This window comes from Lemur catta, chromosome 16 (genome assembly GCF_020740605.2).
Source record: "Lemur catta isolate mLemCat1 chromosome 16, mLemCat1.pri, whole genome shotgun sequence".
Taxonomy (NCBI): Eukaryota; Metazoa; Chordata; class Mammalia; order Primates; family Lemuridae; genus Lemur; species Lemur catta.
This window is the reverse complement of record NC_059143.1, coordinates 1,564,890-1,589,799: the sequence shown is the minus strand read 5'-3', so window position 1 is coordinate 1,589,799 and position 24,910 is coordinate 1,564,890. Positions and strand designations below refer to the sequence as shown.

Sequence of the window (24,910 nt, the reverse complement as noted above, 5' to 3'; positions counted from 1 at the left end):
AGTGGGACCTGAGAGGTTCTGGTTTCTCCGTTACCCTTTTCTACACTTGAGAAAGTGCAGAAAGCCCCTTCCACGAGCTCGCGTTACTTTTACCAACAGAAAAGCGTAAAGGAAAGGCGAGCGGGGCAAGAGGGCCGAGAGCGGCGGCGGTCACGCCGGTCCCGCCGGTCCCGCCGGCCTCCGAGAGCAGGGTCGCGCCAGAGGGTCTCGCCTTTAAGGCGCCACGCTCTCGCCCCTCCAGCCGCTGCTGGTCTGCTTGCAGTAACACGCAGGCACATTTAGGGCCCGCTCGAGCTTGGCAGAGAGCAGGATGATTGATTCCAAGTCATCTGTCAACACAGAGGCTGGCAGAAAGGGTGGCCTGGCCACCGCCTTCAGACTCGCGACAGCCACCAAGCCGCCCCTTTCCTAAAGCCAACGCCACCACTGCTGCTATATGAAATGAGCACCAAGACCCAAAAGCAGTCAGAAGATAAACTGGCATGCACACCACTTCAGTTTGCAGGGTCAGACTGACATGTTTACAGCACCTGACAGTTTGCAGAGTCCTTTCAGCTGTGTCACTGCTCCTGAGCCCCAGGTCCCTGCCCATAGCAAAGGGAGCTGATCCCCCACCCCAGACTGGCTGCCGGTGGGGGCAGCTCAGGGCTCAGCTCCCGCCCATGGGACAGCCATGCCCACAAGCAGGGCCCCTGGTGCCTCCAGTTTCTCTTTTCAGCCTTAGTTGTTATGGTTGTTGTTTTTTAACTTTTTACTGAAGAATAACCTACACCCTGAACCGCACACGTATGTGAAGCGTGCAGCGAGTTCTCCCAAAGGGAACACACCCGAGCCACCCGCACCCAGACTGAGAAAAGAACATTTCCAGGGCCCCGGAAGCCCACCTGTGCCCTTCCCACTCACTAACCCCTTAATTTCAATTGCAAGGAAACATTAAGAGGGGTCGCTGCATAGGACACACAAAACCTGAAGTGTGTCATACCCAGGGGTACATGCGCTAAAGGCAGGGGAAAGAAGATGGAGGGGGGTCCTTGGAGCCTGGTTCCACGTGGCCTCTGTGGGGCACACCCAGCTCGTGGCCCCCGCCATGGGCAGGCAGGAGGCAGCTCCCCCGGGTGCCAGGCCTGCCAGGCCGCAACCCCAGCCTGAAGCTGCACGAGAGAATCAGCAACTGGAAACGGGAGCTAAAGGAGTAAATAGAAAGACTTTTTTCCCCTTTCTATCGAAACATCTTTAAAATGTAATTGACTGTTTAAAGCACAAATAATGTAGTGTAGGGTTTATAAATATGTGGAGATAAAATGCATGACAACAATGGCCGTGTTATGGGTTGGACTGTGTCTTTCCCACAAAAGATATGCTGAGGTCCTAAGCCCCAATACCTCAAAATGGGACCTTATTTGGAAACGGGGTCACTGCAGATGTGATTAGTTAAGATGAGGCCGTGCTAGAGTGCAGTGGAGTGGGCCCTAATCCGTTAGGCCTGGTGTCCTCACAGGAAGACATGAGCACACGGGAGAACACCATGTGACAGTGGGGGCAGGGACTGGAGTGAGGCAGCTGCAAGCCAAGTCATGCACAGGGTTTCCGGCAAGCCACCACGAGCCAGCAGAGCAAGGAAGGGTTCCCCTCCTGGCTCCAGAGGAAGCTTGGCCCCGCCAACACCTTGGTTTGGATTTCTAGCCTCCAGAACCCTGAGAGAATAAATTTCTGTTGTTTTAAGCCACCCCAGTTTGGGCTACTTTGTTAGGGCAGTCCTAGGACATGGATCCCAGCACACAGGCTGAGAGGGGAGAAGGGACGTTGCCGGCAGACGGCCTCTGCACCGTGTGGGCAGTGACCTGGCACTGCCTGAAGTAGACGGCGAGGAGCTAAAGACGTGGTGGTGGGAAGAATACACAGATGCCCACCCCCTGGCGTACACGCCTGTGGAATCCCCTCCTCGAGTGTGGCAGGCCTGTGAATATGATGGCGTCACTCCTGAGACTAGGTTATGTTATATGGCAAAGACGGAGGGAGTCTGCAAATTTAAGTAAGGCCTGTAATCAGCTGACTTTGAGTTAATAAAGACAGAGATTATCCTGGGTGAGTGTGGCCCAACCTGGGGAGCTCTTTAAAAGGACGTCTGGAGGCCAGAGACTGGCATCAGAGACTCTCCCCGTGGTCTTGCAGAAGCGAGCCACCATGAAGTCTACAGCTGCAAGGAAATAAATTCTGCCACCAGCCACACGAGCTTGGAAGGAGACCCTAAGCCTCAGATGAGACCCCAGCCCCAGACTTGTGAGACCCTGAAGGGAGAACCCAGCTAAACTTTCCCTGGACACCTGACTCATGGAAACTCTAAAATAATAAATGTGTGTTTTATGTTGCCAAGATTGTTTCAATGTTTTAGGTAGCAACAGAAAAGTAATACAATGTATGGCGCCGAAACCAAGCACTAAAATAATATAACAAAGGGATATAGCTAATAAGTCAACAAAGGAGATAAATGGAATCATAAAAAATACCTAATTAATCCAAAAGAAGTCAGAAAAAGAAGATAAAAGGAACAAAGAAAATATGAAACAAATAACAGATAGCAAGATGGTCGATTTAAATCCGACATCAATAATCATGTTAAATGTAAATGGTAAACAATCCAATTAAAAGGTAGAAATTTTCAGATTGGATGAGAAAGCAAGAACCACATAAATGCTGTCTACAAGAACCCTACTTATATCTAGATTATAATTCTTATATCAATATTATTACACCAGAAAAGATTTCAGAGCGAAGAACATTACAATAGATAAAGAGGCCATTTCATAGTGACAGAGGGGTAAATTCATAAAGAGGACATAACCGTCCCTAACCTGTATTCCCCTAACCGCAGAGCTGCCGAACACACGCAGCGAGAACTGACAGCACGGTGAGGATGAGCAGATCCACCCCTGGAGCTGGGACTGTCCCACCCTTCCTCAGTAGCGGGCAGAACAAGCAGGCGGAACACCAGGAGGGACACGACACTGGAGCAACAGTACCACGTCACATAAACGGATTGATATTTATAAAACCCTTCACACGATAGCAGCAGAATCCATGATCATTTCCAATGCACATTTAACAAGAGAGACCATATTGTGGGCCATGACACAAGTCTCAGTAAATTTAAAAGAATTCAATCCATAGAAAATATGGTTTTTGGCCACAGAGAAATTATACATCACTAACAAATATATCTAGAGGATTTCTGAATACCTAGAAACTAAATAATAATATACTACTAAATAACTTATGGATGAAAGAAAAAAATTATAAAGCAAGTTAAAAAATATTTTGATATGAATAAAAATGAAAACACAACATATCAAAATATGTGGGATGTAGCTAAAGAAGCACTTACAGACAAATTTATAGCAGTAAATATTGTATGTGCCTATATTAGAAAAAAAGATCTCAAATCATATACCTCAAATCAATGCCCTCAGCTTCCACCTTAAGAGACTAAAACAAGAAAAGCAGATGGAACCCAAAATGAACAGAAGAGAGAAAATCTGAAAAGACAAAAAATTTAATAAGCCTCTAATCAGACTAATCAAGAAAAAAGAGAGAATACACAAATTACCAGTATCACAAATAAGAGAGGTAACATTACTACAAGTTCTAAAGACATCAACAGGATAATAAGAAAATATTATGGACGACTTTAGGACAATCAATCAACAACTTAGATGATATGCAAACATTTTTTTTCATCCACTTCTGAGTATGAAGAAGCAAACATGTTTTGAAAGATACAAACTAACAAATCTCACAAAAGAAAAAATAGATAATCTGAATGGCCTATATTTATCAAAGAAATTTAAATTGGAGTAAAAAACCTTCTCATAAGGAACAAGAGAAGGATGCCTGCTTTTACCACTGCTTTTCAGCATTGTACTACATGTTCTAACCAGAGCAGTTAGGCAAGAAAAAGAAATAAATGGCATCAACTTAAAGAGAAGTAGTAAAACTATCTCTATTCATGGGTGGCATGATTCCATATATATAACATCCTAAAGAATCCACAAATAAACTACTAGAGCTAATAAACAAACCAGCAAAGTTGTAGGGTACAAGATCAACACACAAAAATCAGTTGTGTTTATTATACACCAGCAATCAACTCTCTGAAAAATAAATTAGGAAAACAATACCATTCATGATAGCATCCAAAAGAATAAAATACCTAGGAATAAATATAACTAAAGAGGAGAAAGACTTGCACACTGAAAAACATGAAATATTGTTGAAGAAAAAGTAAAGAAAACCTAAATAAATGGAAAGACGTCCTGTGTTCATGGGTTCTAAGACTTAATATAGTAAAAACGACATTACTGATAAAAGTGATTTACAGATGCAACACAATCCTACCAAAATTCCAACAGCTTTCTTTAAAGAAACTGAAATACTATCCTAAAATTTCTGTGGAATTTCAAGGGGCCCTGAATGGCCAAAGCAATCTTGAAAAAGAAGAACAAAGTTAGAGGACTTGCACTTCACAACTGCAAAGCTGTAATAATCTAAACAATGTGGCACTTGTGTCAAGACAAACATGCAGAGTGATGGGACAAAACAAACCCTCACAACTATGGACAGTTGATTTTTGAGAAGGGACCCCAGAAAATTCAAAGGGGAATGAACAGTCTCTTTAACTGGTGCTGGAACACCTAGATATCCACATGCAAAATAATAAAATTGGACCCTCTCTCATACTGCATATAATGATTAACTCAGAATGAATCATACACCTATATATAAGAGCCAAAACTACGAAACTCTTGGAAGAAAACATGGGGAAAAACTTCATGACATTGGATTTGACAGTAGATTCTTAAAGATGACACCAAATATGTGAGCAACAAAAGAAAAATCAGATGTTAGACTTCATCAAAATTAAAAACCTGTGTGGATCAAAGTCCATTATAAAGAAAGTGAAAAGACAAACTACAGAATGGGAGAAAATATTTGCAAATCATATATCTGCAAGAGTCTAGTATCCTGAATAAGTAAATAACTCCTATAACTCAACAATGAAAAGACAAACAACCGAATTTTTTTTTTTTTTTGAGTCAGGGTCTTGCTCTGTTGCCCAGGCTAGAGTGCAATGGTGTGACCATAACTCACTGCCTCAGACTCATGGGCACAAGTGAGTAGCTGGGACTACAGGTGCAAACCACCATGCCCAGCTAATTTTTCTTACTTTTTGTAGAGATGGGGTTTCACCATGTTGCCTAGGCTGGTCTCAAACTCCTGGCCTTAAGCAATCCTCCTGCCTTGGCCTCCCAAAGTGCTGGGATTACATGCATGAGCAACAGCACCTGGCCAACTACCCAATTTTTAAAAAAACAGGCAAAGGACTTGAGTAGACATTTCTCCAAAGAAGATATACAAATGGCCAACAAGCACATGAAAAAATGTTCAACATTATTAGTCACTAGGAAAATGCAAATCGCAGGCTGGGCGCGGTGGCTCACGCCTGTAATCCTAGCACTCTGGGAGGCCGACTCAGGCGGATTGTTTGAGCTCAGGAGTTTGAGATCAGCCTGAGCAAGAGCGAGACCCCGTCTCCACTAAATATGGAAAGAAATTAGCTGGAAAACTAAAAATATATAGAAAAAATTAGCCAGGCATGGTGGCGCATGCCTGTAGTCCCAGCTACTCGGGAGGCTGAGACAGGAGGATTGCTTGAGCCCAGGAGTTTGAGGTTGCTGTGAGCTAGGCTGATGCCACCACACTCTAGCCTGGGCAACAGAGTGAGACACTGTCTCAAAAAAAAAAAAAAAAAAGAAAATGCAAATCACAACCACAATGAGATACCACTTCATACCCACTAGGAAGGCCATAATAACAAAACGGAGAGTAATAAGTGTTGACAAGGATGTGGAGCAATTGGAAACCTGGCGTGTTGCTGGTGGGGATGTTTGACAGTTCCTCACTAAATTAACCACAGAACTGCACCTGACCCAGTGATTGCACTCCTAGTTATATACCCAAAATAACCGAAACAGATGCTCAAAGAAATACTTGTACATGTATGTTCATAGCAGGAATATTTACTGTAGCCAAAAAGTGGAAACGACCCAAATGTCTATTAACAGATGAATGGATAAATAACTTGATGTATACATCACTTGATGTATACATACAGTAGAATGTTATTCAGCCATAAAAAGTAACAATACATGTCACCTCATGAATGAACCTTGAAAACACTATGTTAAGTGAAAGAAGCTTGACACAAAAGGTCACATGCCATATGATTCCATTTATATGAAATATCCAGAATAGGTAACTCCACAGAGAACACAGACTGGCGGCTATCAGGGTCTGTGGGGAGAGGAGAGCGGGGAGCAACTGCTCAATGAGTATGGGGTTTACTTGGGGGTGATGGAAATGTTTTGGAACCAGATAGAGGTGGTGGTTGCACAACCTTTATAACTTACCATATTAATAGACTAAAAGGAAAAACCATATGATCATCTTATAGATTCAAAAAAGCATCAACAAAATCCCAAATCCACTCCTGATAAAAAATCTCAGCCAACTAGGAACAGAAGGGAACAACCTGATAAAAGGCATCTGTGAGAAACCTACAGCTGACATCACACCGGATGATGGGAACCAGAATGCTTCCTCTCTGAGATCCGGAACAGACAACGTTGTCCACTCTCAATACTTCTCTTTTAACAGTGTACTGGAGGTTCTAGCTAGTATAATACGGCAAGGAAAAGAAACAAAAGGAATCCAGATTGAAAAGGAAGAAATAGACACTGTTTTTATTCACAAATGATGTGTCCATCTACATATTATAGAAAATGTCTATGGAATCTGTGACAAGAGCAACTGTAACTAAGAAGTGAGTTTGGCAAGATTGCAGAGTATAAAGTCAATATACAAATGTCAATTGTATTTCTACATATCAGCAACAAAATATTGGAAATTGAAATTTAAAAAATATTTATGGTAGATAAAAAAATGAAATTCTTAGGGCTAAATCTGAGAAAAGATGTGCAAGAGCTTTATATGGAACACGACGAAACATTGCTGAGGGAAATTAAATACCTAGATAAGTGTCTGTTCATGGGTCAGAAAACTCAATATGATTAAGATGTCAATTCTCCCAAACAGATCTATAGATTTTAGAAATTGATAAGTTGATTTGAAAATTTATTTCAAAATGCAAAGGAACTAGAATAGCCAAAACTGCTTTGAAAAAGTAGAACAAAGTTGGAGCACTTATACTACCTGCCTTCAAGACTCGTTTTAAAGCTATAGTAATCAAGGGAGTAGGGTACTGGCACCAAAATAGACAAAGATCAACTAAATACAGACAGTCTAGAAATACAGCCACAAATATACAGTCAGTTGATTTTTTAAGCATATGTGAATGCAATTCAGTAGAGAATGGCGGTCATTTCAACTGAGTGGAATGTACTGGAACAATCGGTTATCCAATGCAAAAAACCTATATTAATCCATTTTTCCCAACAAATGCAAAAATTAACTAAAAATTGATCACAGACATAACACTAAAATCTATAACTACAAGGTTTCTAGAAGAAAATGTAGGAGAAAAATCTTTGTAACTTTGGATTAGGTAAAAATTCCTTAAACACCAAAACATGGTCAAAAAGAAAACATTGATAAAGAGGGCTTAATGGAAATTGAGACCTTGTGCTCTCTCAAAGACACTGTAAAGAGAATAAAATGGCAGCCACGTAGTTGGGGGAAATTTTAGAAATCACTTTTTTGATGAAAGAACTTTCAGAAAACAGTAAGAAAACAAACCCAATTAAAAATGTGTAAAATGTTTGAACTGACAGTTCATCCAAGAAGTCTCACAGGTGGCAAACAGCACATGAAAAGATGCCCAGTGTGGGGAAATGACAACTGAAACCACAGAGGGGTGCCACACACCTATTAGAATAGCTGGGCCTGGAAGGACAAGCAATCCCGGACGCAGTGAGGATATAGAGTAACTGGAACTTTCACATATTGGTTCAACTACTTTGGAAAAGAATTTGGCAATTTCTTAAAACATAAAATGTAAACTTACCATCTGACCTAGCCATTCCACTGGTATTTATCCAAGAAAAGTGAAATTATATGTCCACACAAAGACTTGCACATACATGTTCATAGCAGCTTTATCTGTAATAGTCCCAAAGCATAAACAACCCAAATGTCCATCAACAGATGCCATGGATACGTGGATTAGTTTTATTATTGCTGTGTAACAAATTACCACAAACTTAGCCATTAAAAACCACATAAATTTATCATCTCTCAGTTACTGTGGGTCAGGATTCTGAAACATTCTAGCTGGGCCCTTTGCTCGGGAACCCTTAAGGCTGAGACCATGGTGTCACTGGGGGCCGCTGTCTCACCTGGGCCTTGGCGTCCTCTTCCAAGCTCCCCGGTGTCCGCAGAACCCACTCCCTGCGGTTGAGTCCCGGGCTCTCAGCCTGAGGAAGCACCTACCCCCCAACATGGCAGTTTGCTTCTTCAAGGCCAAGAGGAGACTCTCAGGCTTCAAATCCCTCTGACTTCAGGAAGGACCCTGTTCTTGTAAGGGTTTGCCCGAGTTAGTCATGTCCACCTCGGATAATCTCCCTTTTTGTTAATTCAAAGTCAACTGACTAGTGACCTTAATTACACAGGCAAAATCCCCTCTGCATATAAGAGATCTAATAGCCTAATTTCCTGTCATATTCAGAGGTCCCCGTCACACGCACGGGCAGGGTACATACCCAGGAGCAGGACCGTGTTGGAGTCCACGCTGTGGAAACACCGCTTGGCAACGAAAAGGAGGAAACTCAGTATGTACAACAGCATGGATATATTTTCAAGTAATTATGCTGAGCAAAAGCAGCCAGATGAATATGCTCATTATTTTCATTGTGGTAATGGTTTCATGAGTGTTTACATACATTTACATACATGATGTTTAGTGCACATCAATTACACAGCTGTTTAAAAAAGAAGTTTATAAAACCTGATATTGGATATTATTAGAAAACTTTTAAGTATGGTTTTCAACTGTAATTTTTATGAAATCTAAATACAGATCAATTATTTCTGATGAAAACAACACTGGAACTGAGATGTAAGCACAAAATACACATCTGATTTTGAAGACAGCATGAAAAGACAATGTAAAATAAGTGATTAATAACTTTTATATTGATTACACATTGGAATGATAATATATTGGATATATTGGGTTAAAGAAGATATATTGTTAATGTTCACTTCACCTTTTTTAACACGGCTACTAGAAAATTTCAAATTACTCAGGGGCATGCATAGTATTTTTACCGGACACTAATGCTACAGATCTAACTACCCTTTGGGAGAAAAGTGGGGGTTAGTTAAAGAAGTTAAATCATGTCATAAGGATACAAACAGCCAAGTCCAGAACATGGGACACTCTACAGAACAACTGTCCCCATTCCTCTAACAAGTCAATGGAATGAAGACCAAAAATCAATATAAAAAACCAAAACCAAACCAAAACAAAAAACCAGAGATGCAGGACTATTATAGAATAAAAGAGACTTAAGAGTCATAAAAATCAAATGTAACATGTGGAACTTGGATCTTTCCTGATTTGAACAAACCAACTGTAAAAAGATATTTTTGAAGTAATTGGGATATCTGATTATGGACTGGCCACTAGATGACATGAAGAAATTATTAATTTCACAAGATATGTCAATTGGCATGAAGGTCATACAAACCAAACCCCTATCAGTTTAGAGGTGCATATCAAAGCCATGACCGGGGCAGTGACAACAGGTTTTAGACTTGATGTGATAACCTCGCAGGCAAGATGGCCTGGGACTTCATAGCCCTGAGAGCTGGGAGGTGGGTCTGTAGTTGTTCATGTTCATCTTATACTGTATATGTTTTTGAAAATTTCCATAAGAAAGGATTGGGGGGAAAAAAGAGAAAATTTGTGACTTTCTCCCTGAAAGTCCCACCCAGTCTGGGTGCTGTGTGACCTTGGGCTATCCTCCCTGCTTTTGGAGGGCAGGCCCGCTGGGCCTTCCTTGCTGTCTGAGCTGGGGACAAGGGTGGCAGCAGAAGGGATGCTGGGCTTCGTGTTTCTCTCTCGCTCCTCATTAAGGTGAGTGGTGACACCACCGATCACATTTATTATATGACATGTGCATCTGTCAACAACTCTGCTTGTGAAAGCAGTTACGGCACAATAACCTAATTTGTTCCTCCTTCTTATACTTGATGTTTGCAAAATAGAAGTACATTTTCCCTGGCAAACATTTCAGAACTGTGACATGCAGACACTTAAAGTCCTTTTCACCATCCAAAGTGCTAACGCAATTTGGCTTCCCTCACGCAGAAACATCCGCTCAAACCGCAGCCGCTGGGGACCGGCACTCGCGTTCGGGAGCAGCTGTCACACTCTCTGGTGGCAGCCTCGTTAAACCCCTTCCACAATCCGCTCACACGCGTTCACAAAAACCACTGAGTATGCAATTTTTTATCCTTAAGGGGCTTGTCAGCCCGACTGTCAGCTGTGCTAAGCTGGGGAACCCCTGGTGTGGTCAGGAGAGGGCCAGTTCTCAGGTGACTGATGGGTGCTACCGTCACACGTTCAAGTACTTCAAAGTTAAGCCGTGTTGACAGGAACGTGTCGCAGGTGGATGGCATCTCCACACGGGGGCTGGGGGCCGAGACCACCTGCTCCGTGGATTCCGGGCCAGCCTACTCTCCCAGCCCGCTTGCCACTGGGCTGGGGACCTGCCCTCCTCCCGGCTCTCCCGCCAGCTCCTCTTGTGCTTCAGGTGGCTGAAGGTTGGCAGGGGAGCCGGGAGACAGCTGGTTATGGAGGCCCCGAGCCCCAGGCCTCGGCACCTGTCTGCGTGCAGGACGGCGGTGCTGGCAGGTTGGATCCACGGGGCCTCTCGCCGCGGCCACTGCCCCTTGCCCCTCCCTGCCTGCCTTCCCCAGCCGCGTTCGCTGCCTGACTCCTGTTGGACCTTCAGAAGCAGCCGGGGCCCAGCGCCTTCCCTGCCGCGGTGCTCACACCGATGGGAGCGCAGAGACGCCCTGGGCCCTTCCCAGGCCTCACGTGGCCTCACGGACTTAGCGGTCTCCACAGTGGGAAGGGGACCCAGGGTACAGACCAAGAGGAGGGGCATGGGAGGAAGACATGGGAACTCCTTTCAACATCTTATCATTCACTGAGAATGACTGCGTCATGTAATACCTCTTATGTAGAAAGACTACCTGTGGCCTCTATGTAAGGTATAAAGCATGACAACCAGTCAGACAGTGGAGCGTCATTAACGCCTCCCTACCCACAGATTCTCCCCCACCACCAGACCCCCATTATCTGGAATATCTTTGAAAATTTTTATTGTTTTATTATTAAGGTATAGTTGACAAATAGAAATTGTATATATTTATGGTGTACAACACGATGTCTTCACATATAGATACACTGTAGAATGGCTAAATCAAGCTCATCAGCATATCCATCACTTCCCATACTGACCCTTTTTCATTGTATAGAATTTTTAAAAATTCATTTAAAAACATTTTATCTCAGAAATATGTATCCCTAAACAATATACTGTATAGCTCGCTTGCTTCTAAGTTTCGTAAAAAATGACATCACCCTGTATACAGTTCTCTTTTACTCAACGCGATGGTTCTAAGTTCCACTTTCTGATGGTCCATGATGGGGATGCGCCACAATTTCTCTTTCCCTTTTCCTGGCAGCTGTGCCGGCGCTGGTGGTATAGTGGTGAGCACAGCTGCCTGCCTTTTCCTGCCAAGGGAGCTTCAGTTGGTTCTAGTCGCTGCTACCAAGAGCAGGGCTCCGAGAACAAATGCACACAAAGTTCTGTGGGACACCCCAGGAGTGGAACTGCTCCTTTGCAGGGTATGCAGCAAGTGTGAACTTTACTAGGTATTAATAATTCTAAGTTCTATTGCAAGCTGGTTGTACCAGTTGACATTCCCACACTAAGATTCTAGGGGTTTCTATGGATCCGCATCCTCTCCAGCATTTGTTATTGCCAGAAAGATTGATTTTTGCTAATTGAATGAGAGTGTAATGGTATTTCTTCCTTAAATATTTGATAGCATTGACTAGCAAAGCCTGACATTTTCTGTTTGGGAAGGCTATTAATTATAAATTCAATTTCTTTAGCAGAAACAGTACTGTTCAGGTTTTCTGTTTATTCTTATGTCAGTTTGGTAAGTTATGTCTTCCAGGGCATTTGTCTGTTTTATCTAAAGTATCAAATGTATTGTTATAAGATTCTTCATAAAAACCCCTTGTTATCCTTTCCAGGTGGGAAGAATTTGCAGTGATGTCCCTTGCTTCTTCCTGATACTGCTAACTTGTGTTTGTTCTCTCTCTCTCTCTCTCTCTTTATCTTGGTCAGTCTTGCTAGGAGGTGACCAACTTTATTCACCTTTTAAGAGAGGATTTTCCCTATTGTTTATTTTTTCTTTTACCTATCTCCTTTTTCATGAGGTAATGTTTATGAGGAACTTGGCACACCTTGCTTGACAGATAGCAAGCACTCAATAAATATTCTGTATTATAAAGCAACAATTAACTGCAACATGTCTGAGTCACACCAGGGTGGCAGTGCCCAAAGAGTCTGAGGCTTCCCAAGACCCGACTTCACCCCCAGATGTGCAGCCAGGTGTGCTGCCCGAGGCTGGGGTGGGCAGGCTCCCCGCAAACCTACAGTGCAGGTCGGGGCTGCTCTCACTGACGGGTGCCTGGGGCCAGCCCTGCCTCTGATGTCCTGCTCACTCTCTGTGGTCCTTCTAGAGCGTGACCCCTGTCCTGGTGAGTTTCCTCCCAATGCAGCTGGAAGCGGGCATGCACCAGGTCCAGGGGTGCTCACGCCGGCCCGTCCTCTGGGCTGTGCATGCGGTGGGTTACCTGCAGCAGCTGGGGCAAAGTGGGGCGGGAGTCGGGCAGCTGCGGCCTCTGACAGCAGGCCCAGGGGAGACGGAAAGGCGGCCCGAGCCCAGCTCAGGTGTGAAGCTGGGGCTGCTCAGCACGGGTCTGTTGGGTGGTCCGCGGGGTGGACAGGTGGGTGGCAAGCAGAGAGGAGGCCCCACAAAGACAGTCTGCTGCTCGAAACAGCCCAGTTTGTTCACAGCGCAAACCAGAGATGGCAGCCTGAGCACCAAGGCCCCCACGGGCTGGGTGACCATGGGAGGTCCCTTTTTGTCTCTGGGCCTCAGTTTCCCCACCTGTGAAATCAATGGCAGCTGCTGTGGGAACTACACGGGGCCACAGGAGGCCATAGGTACACAGCTAATGGCACTGCCCAGGTGTTTAAACCGTCAAAGGGAAGAATGGTCATTTTATTATTTATTATTTAGCCAGACTGGCCCTTTTGAAGGCTGTGTGGATTTTATAACAAGCAAACAAACAATTTTCTGACCAAATGAATCTAGTAAACATTTACTCTGCAGGGGCACTATTTAGCTTATTCCAAGAGTCTCCCTCCTCCCCAGCCTTTATCTGTCGCGTGTAAGGCAGGAATTCCCCAATTAGGATGATTCTTGGGGCAGGATGGAAAGGCTTTCCATGGCAATACTGGAGCCTGTGTTAGCTTTATTTAAAAATAATAAAACTGAAGTGCCCCCCAAATGCATGGACCTTCCTCAGATTAGTCCACAGGACTCTTCCTGGCCGAGTTTAGGGGCGTGGTGATTTGGGGCATCCTCAGCCGTGGTGTGCGGGGCACTAAGGCCCTAAAGAGCTCCGGGAACCGGCAGGACAGGCAGCCTCTCTGCGTAGTGTGAGGCTCCCTTTTGCGGGCCTGGCCCCAGGGAGCTCTGCCAGGCAGGGGAGGGCAGGATCCCCACCATTATTTCTGGTAGTGGGGGACCCATGTTGAGTCCCCAAAAGGGAAGAAAATGAACGCATGGTGGACACTTGCTTGTGCCAGCTACCGGCATTATTAGCCCCATTTCGTGTCTGAGGCTCAGAGTGATCTGGAAGCATAAGAGAGTTACCTAGAGAGGAAGTGGTGTGTCTTAGTCTGTTTCTGTTGTTATAAAAAACACCTTAGACTGGGTAATTTATAAATAACAGGAATTTATTTCTCACAGTTCTGGGGACGGGAAATCCAATATCAAGGTGCTGGCAGGTTTGGTGTCAGGTGAGGGCTGCTCTCTGCTCCACAGACGATGCCTGTGGCTACGTCCTCTTGTGGTGCAAAGGTACAACAGCTCCCGGGCACCTCTGTCCAAAGACCACTAATCCCATTCATGGGGGCCCCACCCTCAGGATCTAATCACCTCCCAGAGGCCCCCCCCTTAATACTAAAGTTTCAACATGTGAATTCTGGGGGGACACATTCAGACCACAGCGGGTGGGTTCAGACCTGGGCCTTCATGACCTAGGCACTTTCTGCTGCATTAGGTTGCCTGTGGGGTCCTTGGGGGGGCCCTGTGTGAAATGGGGATGGCAGGCACCTTTGCTGGGAGAGGGGACCCAGTGAGGCAGAGCTGGGCCTGCAGGGGCAGGCCTAGAGGCTGGGGGAGTAGGAGGCAGCCCTGGGAAGGACACAGTCATAGTAAGGGGACTTGGAAGGGAAACTGAGGCAGGAGCCCAACAATAGCACAGGACACCCTAGTGAAGCCTTCAGGCCACAGCCCCCCAGTGGTCTCAGCCGGAGGGACCACTCCTTTCCTCTCCCACCCCAGCAGACACGCAGCCCCCAGGAGGGAAGGTGGAAGGTGGGGTGGACTTCTCCTCCTACAGGAGCATCATATTCTATAATTTTAAAACAACTGTGACCCAAAACACTTAGACTGAATTGAGTTTCAAAGCAAGAGTCCAACAAATCCAGACTGGGAGAAAATTGATATGGAGCTTTCAAAACAGTCTATGTCAGGAAAGATGAAAAAAATGTGGAAGGACTGTTGTAGAGTAAAAGGATCTAAAAGACACAACAAACAAATGCAATGCTTGATCACTGATTGGGTCCTGGATTTTAAAATAAGGCCAGAAAGGACATTATTAGGGCAACTGAGGAAAGCTGAATATTGACTGTATATGAGAAAATATTTTTGTGTTAATGTTAAATTTCTTGAGTGTGCAATTCAGCTTGTGGCTTGGTAGAAGATTTCCTGGTTCTAAGGTGATGCTGATGTCATGATCCCATAACTTACTCTTCAATGGTTCGGCAAAAATAACAAGCAGTGAGATAAAGCAAATATCCCAAACCATGAAAAAAGGATGGATTTAAGTGACGACTACATCAATCTTCATGAAACTTTTCCAAGTAACAAGGTCAGGGGACATCTCCAGGTCCTCAGAGACAGCAGCAGCCACCTATACCCAATCCTCTCCTCGATAACAGCCAAGGCAGACCAAGCAGGGGAGCAGATGTAACACGCCCACTCCCTCAGCAGGGGGAGGACGCTGCATATCTCTGGTCGGCGGGAGTCAGGAAAGGAAACCCCAGCCTCAGAATTGGCTCCAGAGCCCACACCAGTATTGGTGGGGGCAGTGGGGGTCAGGCAGAGACAAGAGAAAGAGGAGAGGGGAGCTGGGGCCAAGAGCTAGGACAAAGCCCCACCCTGCATAGGGAGAGACTTAGAGCCAGTCTGAGACCAGGGATCTTGGCACTGGCTGCTGGGGAAATGAGATGGAAGTGTTTGGGGACAGAGGTGGTCGTCTCCGAAAGGCCCTGCTTCTAGGGGACAGGCATGTGGCTTGGAAGCAAAGGCAGCCCTTGGAGCATTGGTAGCAATGGATAGGAAGAAGCAAGCATGGAAATTCAAGGACCCATAGAAACAAAAGTGCACTGTAAGCTCAGAAACCACACAACTGCTGCCGCTTCCCCAGGGACGCCAAGTGAAGACACTGCATTTCACTATCTCAACGTGAGAGGCACTCTTGAACTAGGAAGCCTACCATGGTCCCCAAATCCCCAACTCCTGCTTATAGTCATCTACTATTATCAGTCTAGGCAAACAATGATATTTCTAAGTTAATAGGTAATATCCATATAGAGCCAATATAAGGAGCCAACACTAATTCTCCCCACAATTTACAAGGGGAAAAATGTAACACAACATCTTGACTTGATTTGCCTTATGCTATAGACTGAATATTTGTGTCCCTGAAAATTCTTATGTCAAAGAATACCCCAAAAGCAATCACAGCAACAACAAAAATAAACAAATGGGACCTGATAAAAATAAAAAGATTCTGTACAGCCAAGGAAACTATCATTAGAGTGAACAGACAACCTACAGAATGGGAGAAAATATTCACATGCTATATCCAATAAAGGACTGATAACTAGAATCTATACAGAACTCAGGAAAATCAGCAAGAAAACAAATCAAACAACCCCATTAAAAAGTGGGCAAAGGACATGAACAGAAACTTTTCAAAAGAAAATAGACTAATGGCCAACAAACACATGAAAAAATACTCAGCATCTCTAGTCATCAGGGAAATGCAAATCAAAACCACAATGAGATATCACTTAACTTCAGTGAGATTGGCTTTTATCAAGAAGTCCCAAAACAACAAATGTTGGCATGGATGCGGAGAGATAGGAACACTCATACACTGCTGGTGGGACTGCAAACTAGTGCAACCTCTGTGGAAAACAGTATGGAGATACCTCAAAGAACTAAAAGTAGAACTACCATTTGATCCAGCAATCCCACCACTGGTTATCTACCCAAAGGAAAAAAAGGCATTCTATAATAAAGACATCTGCACTTGAATGTTCATAGCAGCACAATTCATGATTGCAAAGATGTGGAAACAACCCAAGTGCCCATCAACACATGAGTGGATTAATAAAATGTAGTATATGTATACCATGGATTTCTACTCAGCCACAAAAAAAGTGGTGAGCTACCTACCACCTCTTGTATTAACCTGGATGGGGCTGGAGCCCATTCTTCTAAGTGAAGTATCACAAGAATGGAAAAACAAACACCACATGTGCTCGCCATCAAATTGGTACTAATCTATCAACACATATGCACATATGGAAGTAACATTCATCAGGTGTCAGGCAGATGTGGGGGGAGGCAGGGTGGGGTAAATTCATACCTAATGGGTTCGGTGTGCACTGTCTGGGGGATGGGCATGCTTGTAGTTGTGACTCTGGCAATGCAAAGGCAATTCATGTAACCAAAACATTTGTACCCCCGTAATATTCTGAAATTAAAAAAAGAATTTGTATGTCAAAGCCTAATTCCCAATGTGATGATATCTGGGATGGAGCCTTTGGCAGAGCCCTCATGAATGAGATAAAGTGCCCTTATAAAAGAGGCCCCAGAGAGATCTCTTCCTCCTTCTGCCATGTGAGGTTACACTGGGAAGAGCTGTCTATGACCCAGGAAGTGGGCCTTCATCAGACATCTAATCTGCTGTACTTCCAGCCTCCAGAACTGTGAGACATAAGTTTCTGTTGTTTATAAACCACCAGGTCACCAGGTTTATGGTATTTTGTTATAGCAGCCTGAACAGACTAAGATACCCTAAGAAAACATTCAGACACATTAAAAAAAAACCCTAAGCTATAAATTCAAAAACTCAACAGAATGGACAAAAAAATAGGTAAACATGAAATTAGAGTTGCCTGAACTCAGGGGAAAAAAGGAAGAAAAAGACAAAATCAGCCTAGAAATGAAAACTGAATTAGAAGTTCTCTTAGGGAGAATAGATTTAACTGAAAAATTAATAATGTTCATTAAGGAAATGAATGAAACCAATCACAAAACAAAAATGAAATAAAGTAGTAAAGATAATTATAGAGAAAATGATAGCTATAGAAGACAGAGGAAAAAAGATCTAACATACATACATATTATTGGAATCCCTGAAGAAGAAAAACAAAATAATAGTACATAATTAACATTTAACACCATAATCCAAGAAAAATTTCTAGAAATCAAAGAAGACTCAAATTTGCATAGTCAAAGGGACCCCCACATACCTGAGAAAACTGATCCCAAATGTGATTAATTCCAAGATAATATCTAATAAAATAATTAGACTTTGAAAGTAAAGAAAAAAAATCCTTTGGAGTTCCAGAAAAACAATCAAGCCACTTACAAAGGAAAAAAAGCATGTTTATATCAGACTTCTTGACAACAAAGTGCAAATGTTACAACCCATAACATTTTAACAAATTTAGGGAAAGAAAGTGTGAGCCAAGTGTCAAGGGTATAGAAAGAAATCAGGGAATACTGTGCTCATGAACCTTTCTTAAGGAACTGATCAGAAGCTTAGCTTTGTCCAACCAAAGGATGACCGAGGAAACTTTAGCAAAAATAAACATTAGCAATCAGAATCCAGCCCTAGTGTGGCAGAGTCTCCATAGCACTCATCTGCACGATCCCTTGTCTCTTGGTTTTCTACCCTTGGGAGTAGAGGGGTCTTTGACTTTCCTCTAACCAAGAGACCACGGCAAAAGTGACGGGATATCACTTGGGATTCAGTTATGTTGTTACATTATGTGTGTTTTATAATGCTATGTTATGTTTTGTCATGACTTTGTCTTCCTACTAGACTCTCTCTAGAGACTCTGCTGGCTGGGGTGTACTAAGCAGCCAGGCTAGGGAGGCCGCATGGCAAGGAACTGCAAAGGGTCCCTAGGAACTGTAGGTGACCTCTAGAAGTTTAGGGTGGCCTCCAGCCAACATTCAGTAAAAAAAATTAGGCTCTGAATCCTATAACTACAAAGAACTAAATGCTGCCAACAACCACAGGAGTGGAAAAGCAAATCCTTCTCTAGTTGAGTCTCTGGATGAGAACTCAGTCCTGACCAACACCAGCAGAAACCCCACTAAGCCGTGCCTGGACTCCTGATCCATAGAAACTATGAAATAATAAACATGTGTTGCCTTAAGCCACCAAGTCTATGGTAACTTTTTATACTCAGTAGATAACTAGTACAACTGTATTAAAACCTAATACATCATGCCAAGTGGAATTTATTTCAGGAATGCAAGGATGGCTTAGTATTCATATATATTCATATATTTTATGTCTTATTATTTGCCTCACCCTAGTTCCAGGCCTAATATTAGGAAATTCATTAAAATGATTTATCATGTTAGTAGTGCTAAGGAGAAATATTAATATCATATAATTATCTCCAAATATGACTTCACCAAAAGTCAACATCCATTCCTGATTTTAAAAAACCACCCAATAAAATAGGAATTAATGGATACTCCCTTAACATTCTTTCTTTCTTTTTTTTCTCTTTTCTTTTCTCTTCTCTCTTCTTCTGCCCCCTGCCCCACTCACTCTTTCTCTCTTGTATATCCCCATCCTAAAGTCAGCGTCTTTCTTAACAGGGGAAGTACCAGAGGCCTTTTCACTAGGATCAGGAACAAGGTAAGGATACCCACTTCAGCCAACATTTAAGATTGAATTGGGAGTATTCAGCCAATTTAATTAGATAAAAGAAAGCAATAGATACATAAAAATCAGTAAGGAAGTAAAATTATTTGAATTTGTAGATGACAGAATACCTGAACTATCTAAGGGAATCAAAGGTAAGACTAACAATAAAAGCATTTAGTAAGAGAGATATAAAATAACATATATAAACAATAACCGATCAGAAGAAAAAACATGTATAATAGCAATAAACAAGGCAAATACTCATGAATAAACTTAACAAGAAATGTGAAAAACCTAAATGGGGAAAACTTCAAAATACTCCTGAAAGTAGTCTTGAACAAACATAAAGATACCTTTTGTTTTCAGATAAGATGACTCAACTTCTTAAAGATGCCAATTATCTTGAAGTTAATATACAAACTTAATATGATCTCCCCTCCCAAAAAATACCAGCCTATGTAGGAATAGCTAGGAAATCCTTGAAATAAAAAGCAGTGAAAGGAAGTAGAGCCACCAGATAGTAAAACAGAACAAAGGAGAGTTGAGTTCAGTCTCTGCCCCCTATTGTAATGGTCTTGAATACAGTCTTCCTTGCTTTAAATGCTTTCTCTCTCCCTTCCCCCACCCCTCTTTCTCTCAACACTTTCATTAGTGTATCAGTATGTGAATAGACACACCTGTGAAACAGACGAGAAAGCCTAGAAATAGAGGCCTAGTGCTTGGATATTTAGTATATGATCAAGGTGCATTTCGGATCATTGGAGAAAAGATGGCCTTTTAAGTAAATGGTTGTCGGGAAGCAGGCTAAGAGACGTGAAAAGATTTCAGGGGTTTTGAGAGACGTGAAAAGATTTCAGGGGTTTTGCAGGGCTTTGTCTTGAAGGAATCTGTAGACATTATAGTTCACAGAATAGAAGCCGCTCCCAACAAGGGAGGCATTGTCAGCGGACGTTTGCAAAGCAATGTTTCTCCTTTGCTGCCGGCCATTGCCTTGATCTTTTTTGCAAGGCAGAAGCTCCGTTTGGGTCCTTGATGCAGAAGCTGATTAAAATGCCTGCCCAGCAGATAACGTGCAGCTGGAACTATCCTAAACTTCAAGGCTATTCCTGCTTCAGTCCTGACTACATGTTTCTGTGTTTAAAAGAAGTAAATTAGAGTAATACACAGATTCAGTGTTCTCATTTTATACATTTTATCTTTAATTTATATACTCAGCTAGGTCTGTTTTTAACCTAGGGCTTAACATACTTATCTTAAAAAAAATTGTGTAACGGTCTATTCTTTTTTTTTTTTTTCCTTTTGTTTTGAGACAGAGTCTCACTCTCTTGCCTGGGCTAGAGTGAGTGCTGTGGTGTCAGCCTAGCTCACAGCAACCTCCAACTCCTGGGCTCAAGCGATCCTCCTGCCTCAGCCTCCCGAGTAGCTGGGACTACAGGCATGCACCACCATGCCTGGCTAATTTTTCTATTTTTAGCAGAGACAGGGTCTCACCCTTTTTCAGGCTGGTCTCGAACTCCTGAGCTCAAGCAATCCTCCCGCCTCAGCCTCCCAGAGAGCTAGAATTACAGGCGTGAGCCACCGCGCCCGGCCTAATGGTCTATTCTTATAGACAAAATTAAGATTCCCCCAAAAACCTCAAAAAATGAGCTGTACATATAATTCTTTAATAAAAGACAACTATTTACTGTACCAATACACACTAATACGAGACTTCACTCTTGACCTCACAGCTCACAAAAATGCTAAAGATTCCCTAAATCCCCCATCATTTAAACTACACTTTGTCTCCATCTCAATCATTTCTCCGTTTATATTATTTCTTTATTTCCAAATCCCTTGTGACAATCCTGCCTTGGGGCATGTTTTGCTGGGAAAGTAACTAACTCCCAACAAATGGTATTGGGATAGACATTTAGAAAAAGATTAAATGAGATCTGTAGACTAAGTACAAAACCAAACAAGTGGCCGGGCACAGTGGCTCACGCCTGTAATCCCAGCACCCTGGGAGGCCGAGGAGGGAGGATCACTCAAGGTCAAGAGTTTGAGACCAGCCTGAGCAAGAGCGAGACCCCCGTCTCTACTAAAAATAGAAAGAAACTAGCTGGACAACTAAAAATATGTAGAAAAAGCAGCCAGGTGTGGTGGTATATACCTGTAGTCCCAGCTACTCGGGAGGCTGAGGCAGGAGGATTGCTTGAGCCCAGGACTTTGAGGTTGATATGAGCTAGGCTGATGTCACGGCACTCTAGCCTGGGCAACAGAGCAAGACTCCATCTCAAAAAAACCAAAACAAACAAACAAAAAAAAACAAGTATTAGAAAACACAGATGGTTGCTTTAGAATTGGGGTGGTGGGAAAATTCTAATTATGATTCAAAATCTAGATGAAAAGATGTCCAGTTTCATTCTTAATAATAGAAATGTAAATTTAAAATACACTGAAATACTCCTTCTCAGCTCTCAGACCAGCAAGGATGTGGGGGAAACAGAGAGTTATATGTTGGTGGTAGGAGTGCAAGAGGGTACAGCCCCTTGACAAGTACGTGGGGGATATCTAAGAAAATAAACCCATATCTACCCACTTTCAGGAAGTTGTTCTAAACATATACCTCCACAAATATGAACTGCACAGGCTCAAGGTTATCCATTATTTTTAATAACAAAAGCTGGAAAAAGTCCAAATATCTATCCACAGGGTACAAGTTAACTAAACTATAGTACAGCCACGTGATGCTATAAAAATGAATGAGGAACAGGTAAGAACAGGTGAAGAAGTGATTTTCAGGCTATATTTTTAATTGAAAAAAACAAGGAGAGGTTTATGCCAATTTTTGTGAGAATGCATAAATGGCTTATTTGAGAAAAGAAACTCAGGAAGGATAAACCAAGAAACTATGTTAAATGGTCACCTACAATGTAGGAATGGGGAGGAAGACATGGGCATGGATTGAGACTTCTCAGTATAGCCTTTTTTATAGTTTTGACCTTTGAATCATATAAATGTTTTATGTATTTAAATGACAAAATTATACCATAAAGTCTAAAGAAAAAAAAAACAAATTGAATCCAAACAAAAACACATGAAGGTAACAGTGTATCAGATTGATAACACAATCACATAGTACTTTGCACATCCAGAGAAATACTGAAGTTGACATAGTAGGTTTTGATGGATGGAGGTTTGGATGTAGTAATTCTGAAACTATTTTGGGGTGCAATCTAGGATTAAGCAAATTATTAAATATATTGATGCTTTGGAGGACAAGGTTCTCACTGTGGGAGAAAGGGAATGAAAATATTAATATTTAGTTTAAGAAAAAGATGCCTTGGCTCAGTTCACTGACAAAACCTAGAGGCAGCGAGCACATCCAAGCCCAGATGCTGGTTCTAACCGCTCCCCCCGCCTCACGCTTAAAGGACCCGAGGCTTCTTGGAGAAACGGCTGAATCCGGGTCCAGGCCCAGGCGGGCCCTGCGCTCACCTAGGGGCCGCGGACTGGGAGGCGGAGGCAGGCACCAGGCTACAGAGGGCCTGACGCGAGCGGAACCCAAACACCCAGCGCCCGATTTCATCTCCGCCAACTCCAGGCGGCGCCCCTGCCCCGCGAGCCGGGAGCCGCGCGGGGACCCCAGCCAGGCTCCCCCGCAGCTGACACCCCGCAGGAGACCCTGCTCCGTGTCTGGTCCTGCCAGCACCCAAGCCTGCCTGCAGCCCATCTGTCGGCTCCTCCCGCGAATCTCTCTCCGCCTCCTCGTCCCCGCACCCCAGGAGCCCCTGGACCGCCCCCCGCAACCAGACCCCACGGCCGCCCCAGGGGCGCCCCTCCGCCGCCCGTGCCTGCCTCGGGGCTCTCACACGCGCTGTTCCCTCGGAGCTTCTCCGTGGATCGGCCTTCCCTGCAGCCCGCAGAGCTCGCCCGCGGGGACGCCTGGGGACGCCTCGCCGGCGACGAAGGCTCCGCCCGCCCCACTCGCCGTCTCGGAGCACCTGCGCCCGGCCGGCCTGCCTCCCCGCCTCGCCCTTCAGCCCCCGCCACTCTGGCTCCCGCGCTCGCCGGCAGCCACGGCAGCTGCTCAACCCAACGACGCCCGCAGCCCGGCCGGCGGCTGAAGCGCCGCTCTCGGAGCCAGTCCCGGCGGAGCTGGGACCTCAGCTTTGCGGGTCCACTGAACGAGTCGTGCCACCTCTCTGAGCCTCAGTGGCTTCTCCCGCCTGGAGGTCCCAAGGCTAGCAGAACACCCGTCACCCCAACTTGCCAGGTCTGTCTTCCCCACACCGACAGCCCCCCGCTGAGCTCCCAGCGCCCCCGCAGCCTCCCCTTCCCCGCCTAATCACAGACAAGAGCGCACCAGGCGGCCCCTCCATCCTGTCCGCTGTCACTGCGTGAGGGCCGCAAGCAGAGCCCACCCGCAGACCTCACTGTTCCTGCAGGCCCTCTGATGGCAGCACCGGTCCCTTCCTGAGATCCCATCCCAGCCTCAGTGACGACATGGCCAAGGCCCTTTCCCTTCTTCTCAAGCACCCCGCCGCTCCGCCTTGCTGTGCCCGTTTCACAGACGGGGAAACTGAGGTCTACTGCGGGTAGAGGCTCTGGGTCCAGGCCGGCTTTTCTCGCCACTCGAGTGGCTGAAAGAAGCTTGCTTCTCACGCCGAATGGAGGGGCTGGGGACACGCAGCAGAGCCGGGTCCCCGAAAGGCTGCTGGGCTGTGCCCTCCGCCGGTCCCCTCCCCAGCACCGCAGGCGCCTCCAGTCTCCACCACTGCGCGGCCCCGGCCCCGCTGACCTGGCGCACGCCACGCGCCCTCCCGGCACGTTCACGCGCCGCGTAGGCCCGCAGCGCGGGCTGCACACTCACGTGCGCCGCGCTCGGGGCCCAGCCGGCCAGCCGGCCACGCGCACTGCCACCCGCGCGCGCACCTGTGACCCGGGTCAGGCCCGCGCGTCCCCACCAGGGGCCCGACGCCCGCCTTCCCCCGCGGCGAGCGGCGCCCGCACCTACGCTCCGGGCCTCACCCACAGCCCCGCGCCCCGCGCCGCCCGCAGCCGCTCTCCAGCGCCCGCGCCCCCCGCGCCCCGGCCCGCAGCCTGGTGTCCCAGCTGGCCTCGCCGCCACTCACCGGCTCCCGGCGCGCCCGACCCCCGGGCCCGGCCCGTGCACAGCGCCCGCTGCGACCCTCGGCGCCGCGGACCCGGGCCGCCGCCCGCCGCCGCCCGCCCTCTCCCGGCGCAGCCTGCCCGAGCGCCTGGCGGCCCGCCCGGAGCAGCGCGGCGCGGCGCCCCTCGTGGCCACTCGGGGCAGCGCGGAGCGGGAGGGCGCGGGTGGAGCTGCGAGAGCCCCGCCACGCAGCCTGCCTGCTCGCCTGCCCGCCGCCTCCCACGCCTCAGGGCCAAACGCCCAGCCCTGCGTCCGGGACCCTCCGCCGCGCCCCGCCTCCCACCCCTGTGGCCGGTCCCACAGGCCAGCCGTGCCCCGCCACCAGCGTGGTTCCTGCG

The 24,910-nt window shown here is 45.5% G+C and overlaps 1 protein-coding gene across 1 annotated transcript in view; it reads right to left on the bottom strand.

Moving 5' to 3' along the window:
* Positions 1-24,600, bottom strand: part of RASGEF1C (RasGEF domain family member 1C) — a 107,455-nt gene extending 82,855 nt beyond the window's left edge. Inside the window, exon 1 of the mRNA XM_045527715.1 lies at positions 24,531-24,600. The gene's annotated coding sequence lies outside the window, so the exon portion shown is untranslated. The remainder of the gene's footprint in view (positions 1-24,530) is intronic.
* Between the last annotated feature and the right edge of the window lie 310 nt (positions 24,601-24,910).